Here is a 10,144-nt window from a genome sequence, read left to right as displayed (position 1 = left end):
GCTCAGGACATTTGTAGGCCCAGGATACAGGGAAAGCCCCATCACCTATTCTTGGGTGCAGCTGCAGGCAGCCCCACTCCCTTACAGTAATCTCCCACTGTTTGGGTAAGTGTCATAGGTAAGTTTCTCCAGAATTGTTTCTTTTCTTTCTTTTTTTTTTTTGGTTGCAGCTGTCATTGTTGTTTGGCTAGCCGGGCTGGATTTGAACCTACCACCTTAGGTGTATGTGGCTGGCGCCTTAGCAGCTTGAGCCACAGGCGCCAAGCCCAGAATTGTTTCTGATGATTTTTTTCTTCTTCAATTTTGATATCAACAGAGAGCGAATTCAGCTTTTAATCCCAAATATTTTCAACTTTGTTTATTGCCATTAATAAAAGGCAGGGATTTTATTGTCATTGTTTAAGCTTAAGGAATACATTTTCTAGCTACAAGATAATTGTCTTATAATTCCTGATTTTTAACACCATTTATTTATTTACTCATTCTTTCGTTTATTTATTTTCTATAACTCTGCCCCCCCGGGTGCCTTTGAAAACAGAGATGTTACCTTATTTCATGTTATATCCCCAGACCTTGGTACAGCACCCAGAACATAGCAGGTGTCTAAGGGGATGCTATGGTGCACTGCTCAGGTCCCCTTCTAGGATCAAGGCACTTATTTGCCTAGCTGCAGCCAGAATCTGCTGGTATGGTGGAAGGACAGTGGTCCCCTTGCCACCCCAGGTCCAGAGCTTCCAGCCGGACTGGCTGAGGCTTTTGTTAGGAATTTATCCCAATTCAACCTTTTCTGGCCAGTTCTGTTTCCCTCAGTCCCTTACAAGTGTTGTCCTCAAGAGTACTTCTCAGTAACCCTGCCTCATGCAAGTCTCTGCCTAAAATCTGTTTCTGGGGAACCAAGCTAAAACAGTGTTTAATAAATATTTATTGGATAAATGGATGAATGGGCTCTTCCATTGTAAACCGTGCAGTTCCTCACCCTGGACAGAGATACAGTGGAAAACTTCTGACCTTTATTTGTACATTTCACATTTTATTTTGTCATCTCAGGCCCTAAAAGTGAAAGCCTAGACTAAATCATGACCCTGGGGTCATACATGGCTTTTATATGATGATAGTATCAATGCCCAGTTACTGCAGTTATATTGTCATTTGACCACCAGATGGCAGAGGTGACATTTGGAAATTCTCTCTGGCCCTGGGTCACCTACTCCAGGATTTAACATGAAACTCAAATTACCCGTTTAGCACCATTAATTCCCAAGCCCTCGTGATTATGGCATTGTTGCATTTTGTCAGAAAGTGTCACTGCCACATTTGGCCTCATTTGCATATAAAAAGAGAGTTTGGAATATAATGGAAAGACCCCTGGACCAAACATCACTAGCCACTGCACAGAGCCACTAGCTCCATTTGAACATATCTGTTCATTAGTTAAAAAAAAAAAAAAAAAAAGGAGAATCCCAGCCCTCTGCATCTTCACAGATCAGTTGTGAGGGATGTGCAAAAATTATTGAGGTTAAGGGAAGGGGCCTGGTTGACGTTCTTTCTAGAGCAAGAGAGCTCTGAGTGTGGGATGGTAGGCTCAATTCTGTGTGAGTAGAAGGACATTACCTGGGTCTCTGGCCTCTTCTCTTGGCTTCCAGAGTGAGGGGCTGGTGTAAGTGGTGGTCTCTAAGAGGCACTAGTTCCTGATATGCTCACTCCAGCCTAAGCTACACTCCTGATGCGAGGCCGTCTGAAGTTTGTTTCTCTCCTGGAGCACAAAGGTTTCCTGCATGCTGGGTGCAGACAGCATGGCATGTTTCTTCCCTAAATCCTCAACTCATGCCTTTCTTGCTTGTGCTTGCTCTGAGATCATGATGAGGTAACTGGGTTTGCATGAATTTTTCACGCTGCTGTGAGATTCCTTGCCTCTCTGCCAGAATTCCCCTGTGCCCATACAGTGTCAGGCTGAAAAAAAGGCTAGCTCCAGGAACGCCAGCATTGCTGGTCCACAGAGTATCATACAGGTTCAGCTTCCTCAGCCAAGGTGTCTGAACTAAGGGGCTGGTAGAGGTGAGGAGTCTATTGTCTCCTTTCTCCCTCTTCTCCATTTAGGGAGTATATTAATTTCCTACTGGTGGTGTAATAAATTCCACAGACTTAGCGGCTTAAAATAACCAACATTTATTGTTCTGGAGGTCAGAATCCTGAAATGGGTCTTATAGGGCTAAAATCAAGTGTCTACAGAGCTGTGTTCCTTCTGGAGGACACAGGGGAGAACCCTTCCTGGGTCAGTTCCAGCTTCTAGTGTCTGCCTGCACTCCTTGGTTTGTGGCTCTTCCTCCATCTTCAGAGCACATCACTGCAACCCCAGCTTCCATCATCACATCTCCTTTTTCCGACTTTGATCCTCCTGCCTCCCTTTCATAAGGACCTGATGATTATATTGGACTTACCTGGATAATCTAGGATAATCTTTTCATTTTAAAATCTTTAACTTAATCACATCTGCAGGGTCCTTTTATTACCACATAAAGTAACATTTACACAGGTGTGGGATTACCCCATAAACATCTTTGGGGAGACCACATTCAGCCTACTGAGGTTTATGGGCTAGGGTCAAAGGTGAACGAGAAAGGTAAAATGATGACTATTTTGTAGAACATATGTTTGAGAAACTGTGATAGACATTGTAAAATGTGCTATCTCATTGAATTCTCACATCAATATATAGCAAAGTTAGTATTTTTACAACAATTTTTTTTTTTGAGACAGAGCCTCAAGCTATCCCCCTGGTTAGAGTGCCATGGCATCACAGCTCACAGCAACCTCTAACTCCTGGGCTCAAGCGAGTCTCCTGCCTCAGCCTTACAGGTAGCTGGGACCACAGGTGCCCACCACAATGCCTGGCTATTTTTTGGTTGCAGCCATCATTGTTGTTTTGGTGGGCCCAGGCTGGATTCGAACCCACCACCTTAGGTGTATGTGGCTGGTGCCTTAGCCACTTGAGCCACAGGCGCCAAGCCTACAATTTTTTTTAAAGATGAAATACTGAGATTCAGGTTGAATGGTTTATTAGTCAATGGTAAAGGTGTGTATTTGAGTCTCTTTGACTCAATCCTTTCCCTTAATCCTAGAAAAATCTTTTTTCTCAATTGCAGAATGGGAACTGCCACTAGCTCACAGCTTTGTGTGAGGATTAAGTGAAATGGTATCTGTAAAGGACTAAGAAGAGAGTGTAGCTCATGGTAAATGCTCCCCTAGTGATAGTTGTTACAATTACTGTCCCTATCTGCTAGCCCTAACCTTCCCTGGTCCTCTTGGCTCAAATGCCTCCTCTCCTTGGCAGGCAAAATCCTGCCCAATTCTAAGTCAATCTGATCAAACTTGGCAGATATTAGTTGTGAGCTATTTAATTACTATCCTGCCACATAGCTAGTACTATGAGGGAGGAGAACAGAGCAATCAGCTGATAAAAGAAGATACTATTTTTATATATTTTGGGTAATACATTTGGCCCTCCATATCTGTGTGCTCTGCATCCATGGATTCAACCAACCACAGATCAAAAATACTATTAAAGAATGGATGGTTTTGTCTGTAGTGAACATGTACAGACTTTTTTCTTTTCATTATTCTCTAAACAGTACAGTATAAAGACTATGTACATAGCATTTGCATTGTATTAGGGACTAAAAGTAATCTAGATATACTTTAAGCATACAGGAGGATGTGGACATTATAGGCAAATAATATACCACTTTATAGCAGAGCATCCATGGATTTTGGTATCTCCAGGAGATCCTAAAACCAATGGCCTACAGATACCAAGGGATAACTATATTTTGAAACAAACTTGTATGGTCCTATATTGTAGACTTTCTTACAGAAGGGTCTACAAAAGTGAATTGGGTTTTGCCTAAAATAGACGAGGGGCCAGGCACGGTGACTCATGCCTGTAATCCTAACTCTCTGGGAGGCCGAAGTGGGTGGATTGCCTGAGCTCACCTGTTTGAGAGCAGCCTGAGCAAGAGTGGGACCCTGTCTCTAAAAATAGCCTGGCACTGTGGTGGGCACCTGTAGTCCCAGATACTTGGGAGAATGAGGCAAGAGAATCGCTTGAGCCCAAGGGTTTGAGGTTGCTATGAGCTGTGATGCCATAGCACTCTACCAAGGGCTACAAAGTGAGACTCTGTCTCAAAAACAAACAAACAAACAAATGAAATGGCCAAGGGTGTTAATTATGCTAACTCATACCCAAAATCACGCCAAGCAGAACATGACCATGATGCCTTTCACTTATTACAAATACTCAGTCACTGAGCTGGTAATCTGCCCTCCTAATCATTGTTTAAATTCATTCATGTACCTTGTAGACTAAGTCTTACAAGTAGAGCAACTGAAGAATACTATGTAGGGTATAGAACTTTATACTGTCAGAAAATTACCCAGAACTGGCCAACTTGTGTCCTCAGGCTGAAAGAACTTGTCCAGAGCTTCTCATTACACACACAGAAGATAAGAATATGGTATAGTACACACATAAATGGACAAGATGGTATGTGGAAGGGTCCTGGTTCCTGGCCTGGCTTCTCTGAAGACTGAGGGATCATAATCTTATTGTGTGTAGGTCACTATGAAAGTTTTGAGACAGACTCTGCTATGGTCCATTATCTTAGTGACAAGAAGCACAGTTGACAGCGTCCTTTCTAATTCACCTGTGCAAGTTTCAACTTGGCTCTGCTTATTGGTGTTGCAGGGAGAGGTTCATTTGTTTCTGTCAGCAGATTTATGTTTCTTGATTTTTGTGCATCTCAAAACTTTTGCAGTGACCCACATAACATAGCTCATTTGTAACATCATCAGTTTGTTCCTTTGATGGCTGGACCACACTTAGATCTTGAGATAGAATGATACATTGCTGCAAGGAGTGAGTTCTGGGTTCCCCTCCTGTACTGAGGAACAACAGTCTTCACTTCCTATTGGGTCACTGCTCTGTGATCCTGGATTCCTAGCCTGACTTATACCCATCCTACCATTCACTTGGAACCCTTTTCACATCAGAGGCCAGGCTCTATTTGCTATATACCCAGACAGTGCTTTGGAGGGAACTGTGAATGGAGAACACAGAATGAGGTTGATTATGCCCACACATTGTTGTCTGCCAATATGTGATTCTGGCCTCCGTGATATCATCTGTACGGATCAAACCCAAGTTCATCAATATCAGGCTAGCAAGCTACCACTATGGCTGAGTGTCTTGCCCATATCTCAAGAAAAGATAGCATCTCCTGGATGCCTCAGTGCTGATTTTAGAAAAAGAATATTCTGTTCTCTTTTAGGCAAAGTTGGAAAGAGAAGAAGAAGCTGGGTCAACTTTATAAGTCACCTAACCAAATTGAGAATTAGTCCTAGTCACGTCAATCAAAGATCAGGATGCATCTTTATCTTGTGGAATTAAATAATTCACACTTAAAGTTGCTGGAACTTTAGATTATCGTGAGCTTTGCAGGAATGTGGCTACGCAACTTGAGTCATGTACATGAAGCTGTAACTTCGGCTTTTTTCCCCTGTAAATAATTACCACCAAAAGACACCACAGGTAAGATCTCCTCGGTTCACTCTCCTCCTTAGGGAAAGTAATATAATCTTCCTTAGAGCACAGCAGTTTCCAATGTTCTAATTTTACAAAAAATGCTGCAATCCTGCTGGAACCTTTCTGTCTCTGCCTGTGTAAGTGAATCTCAACTTCCACTTTGGAATCACTGACCTCCTTCATTTGGAGTGGGTGTTTTCCCAAGTGGCCATCCTCAAGCTCTGCACTCGAGTAATCACTGTAGTTAATCATATTTTCTTTCTTTCTTTTTTAAATTTCTTATAGCATAACTCTGTACATTAATGCAATCATGGGGTACAGTGTGCTGTGTTCGTATACATTTTGAAATACTCTCATCAAACTGGTTAATATAACCTTCATGTCATTCTCTTAGTTATTGAGTTAAGACATTCATACTCTGCTTTTGTTAATCACATTTTCTGAATCTCATTATTTCAGTTCGATAATCTGCTTGTTTCTTATAGAAAGCTATATGAATTTTTAAAAAACCAGAATAGCCCAAAATTTAACATCCAAATGAAATCAGTCCCCTTCAGAGACATTACCCGGGGAGACCATATCCTAGTTTTTTGAAAAATTAGTACCCCTTATAATAATTTTGGAAATCCTTGTGGATGTTACTTTTTAAACATTTTCTATAGCAGTCTTTTTTTTGTTTGTTTTTTTACAGTTTTTGGCCAGGGCTGGGTTTGAACCGGCCACCTTCAGCCTATGGGGCCAGTGCCCTACTCCTTTGAGCCACAGGCGCCATCCCCTCTATGGCAGTCTTAATGGTATAGAAATTTTCATCCTTTAGAATTGGATTTTAGTTTTAGGAACCATCACAAGTAATTTTAAGACATGGCAAGTATGTCATGGGGGGTGGAGGTGATCAATTCATCAAATGGCCAAAACCAGGGTTCAGGTTCAGCCATAAACAGAAAGGCTAATTTTCTTATGTAGTCACAAATAACACAAAATAATGGCAAAAAATGTTTTAGACATGTTATGTAATTGCAACAAGGTTGAAATTAAGTATGAAGGATCACACCAATTCCATACACGGATTTAGGGATGTTGTTTTAACCAATCTATGAGGCTACAGAGAAAATATTTTTATGTTTCTGCGGCTGGAGTTTCTAAGCAAATTTTCCTGGGGACCTGGATGGTAATTTATTGATCAGACAGAGAGAGAAATCTTTAATATATACAGGAGAGATTTATCCTACACATACAGGAGACATTTACTTTATAATGAATACATCTCTCACAGTGATTTACCTCCTGGAGGTATGTGTTTACTTTCAAGGGAGGTATGAGACTTGGATTGTGGAGACATTCCAGGGTGGTAAAAACAGAGATGGAGACACTGAGTTTATCTTTCCCCTGAATAAATTTATTTACATTCCAAAGGGTTAGAGTATGAACTCATGAATCTTTCCATTGCGTTTCCAAGGAAACTCTCTGGAGAGGGGAAGAAGTACAACTACCTCTTCCTTAATACTAGATTAATTTTGTAATTAATTTCACCTGTAATACACATTACTTAATGTCTACGGTTTTATTCAGCCAGTTCTCATTGTGTCATCCTAGAAATAAGAATTTGAGTACTAGGGAACAATGTGGTTGTTCTTTACTGTTAAGTGATTAATAGTAATCTGGTCCACTCCAGAAATCTTATGTATGCATTCAGGGTAATATTAATAAGTATTGATGTTAGAAATGTAACACAAAATTTACTTTCTTCAAAAGTGAAGAGGCTCAGGAAATTTTACCCCAAAATAGGACTCTGTGCTATAAAGAGTATTTTGAGGGCGGCCCCTGTGGGTCAGTGAGTGGGGCGCCAGTCCCATATACCCAGGGTCGCGGATTTGAACCCGGCCCCATCCAAACTGCAACAACAACAAAAAATGTTGGGTGTTATGGAGGGCGCCTGTAGTCCCAGCTATTCGGGAGGCTGAGGTAAGAGAATCGCCTAAGCCCAAGAGCTGGAGGTTGCTGTGAGCTTTGATGTCACAGCACTCTACCAAGGGCAATAAAGTGAAACTCTGACTCTAAAAAAAAACAACAGTATTTTGAATTAAGGCCCTTAGAGATCAACAGGCTGTTGGAAGGGGCATTCCCACTGTCTGCATAAAACTAGACTGGGTTCATCAAAAAGAATAATTGCATGGCCAGATGGTGGCTTACGCCTGTAATCCTAGCACTCTGGGAGGCTGAGGCAGGTGGATTACCTGAGTTCACAGGTTCAAGATCAGCCTGAGTCAGAGTGAGACCTCCTCTCTAAAAATAGCCAGGCATTGTGGTGGGTGCCAATAGTCCACCTACTTGGGAGGCTGAGGCAAGAGAATTGGTTGAGCCCAAGAGTTTGAGGTTGCTGTGAGCTGTGACACTACAACATTCTACCAAGGGTGACAAAGTGAGACTCTGACTCAAAACAAACAAACAAACAATTGCTTTTCTTTCTCCTCACTGTTATCTCAATATTTTGCAAGAGAGAAGATCAAAAATATAAACTAAGACTAGGCTAGGCACAGTGGCTCATACCTGTAATCCCTAGCACTGTGGGAGGCAGAGGTGGGCAGATTGCTTGAGATCAGGAGTTTCAGACCAGCCTGAGCAAGACCAGCCTGTTTCTACTAAAACTAGGAAAACCAGCCAGGAGCTGTGGCAGGTGCCTGTAGTCCTAGTTACTTGGGAAGCTGAGACATCAGGATCACTTGAGCCCAAGAGTTTGAGGTTGCTGTGAGCTATGATGATGACCCCATGGCACTTTGACCCCAAGGTGACAGAGTGAGCCTCTGTCTCCAAAAAAAAAAGTAACTAGACCTGGCCCAACCCATTTTAAAGATAATACCTGTCTCTCAGGTTAATTTAATTTCCAAAGAGAATCATTTAATCATTTAAAAGTCAATCTGCTTCCCCTCCCCCATCCACTCTTCCACATACTTACTTATCCTCCCTAGTAACCATTTATTGCTGCTAAACAGAATTACCTATATTCTCCATCTTCCCCTCCCCTCTAAAATCAGGGTATTTTTGGACCCCACTGGGATATTGGTAATTCTTCCCATGTGCATGGTAAATGAATGTCTTTTATTAATTTACCTTATTGTAAGGTGATCTTTCAGAGAACCTTCCCTTACCCCTACAGTTTTGTTACGGCCCAACCAGATTCATTGCCTGCTATACAAACAAAAGCCGATTCTCCGAGATAGTCAAGAGTTGAATTTTGCAGACACTAAGTGAGGAGACAAGAGGAATTCCTCAAATCGATCTCTCCAAATATTTGTTTATTTATTTATTTATTTATTTATTTTTGAGACAGGAGCCTCCAGCTATCCCCCTGGGTAGAGTGCCGTGGCATCTCAGCTCACAGCAACCTCCAACTCCTGGGCTCAAGCGAGTCTCCTGCCTCAGCCTCCCAAGTAGCTGGGATCACAGGTGCCCTCCACAACGCCCGCTATTTTTTGGTTGCAGCGGTCATTGTTGTTTTGGTGGGCCCGAGCTGGATTCGAACCCGCCACCTTGGGTGTACATGGCTGGTGCCTTAGCCACTTAAGCCACAGGCGCTGAGCCTATTTATTTATTTTTTACATAGAATCTTACTATGTCTCCCTGACTAGAGTGCTGTAGCATCACAGCTCACAGCAACCTTCAACTCCTGGGCTCAAACAATTCTCCTGCCTTCGCCTCCCAAGTAGCTGGGATTATAGGCGCCTGCCACAACACCAGGCCATTTTTTGCTTATAGTTGTTATTATTGTTTGGCAGGTCTGGGCTGGATTCGAACCTGCCAGCTCAGGTGTATGTGGCTGGTGCCTTAGCTTAGTTATTATCACTTTTTTTTTTTTTCAGTTTTTGGCTGGGGCTGCATTTGAATCTGCCGTCTCCAGCATATGGGGCCAGTGCCCTACCCCTTTGAGCCACAGGCGCTGCCCAGTTACTATCACTTTTAACATGCCTGTGCCTTTGCAGTTTAGGTTCTTAGAACAGTTCTAGCCTTGTGCCCCCTATTAGTTTGTAAAGAGTGGTTTCAGTTGGAACTATGTTTCACACACTGCCTTTTCCTGTTGAAGGACCTCAGTAGTAGAGTGATGACCTACTCTAAGAAATTGTTAACTAACTCTTCCATTTCTTTCTATCCCAGGGATTCCTTCTTCAAATGTCCTAAAGAGACCACAGTAACTTCCTCCCCTGGGGATGGATGAGAATTGGAATTGCCATATGGATAGGGCAATGGAAATTTTCCTAATTTGTCCTTCTCAGATCTAAAGTCCATATGTGGGGCAGTGCCTGTGGTTCAGTGAGTAGGGCGCCAGTCCCATATACCGAGGGTGGCAGGTTCAAACGCAGCCCCTGGGCTCCGCACCTGTGACTCAAGTGGCTAAGGCACCAGCCACATACACCTAAGGTGGCAGGTTCGAGTCCAGTTTGGGCCCACCAAAACAACAATGACCGCTGCAACCAAAAAATAGCTGGGCGTTATGGCGGGTGCCTGTGGTCCCAGCTACTTGGGAGGCGGAGGCAGGAGACTCGCTTGAGCCCAGGAGTTGGAGGTTGCTGT

This window comes from Otolemur garnettii, unplaced genomic scaffold, assembly GCF_000181295.1.
Source record: "Otolemur garnettii isolate 467f Iridium unplaced genomic scaffold, OtoGar3 scaffold00024, whole genome shotgun sequence".
Classification (NCBI taxonomy): domain Eukaryota; kingdom Metazoa; phylum Chordata; class Mammalia; order Primates; family Galagidae; genus Otolemur; species Otolemur garnettii.
This window is presented reverse-complemented; position numbering follows the sequence as displayed.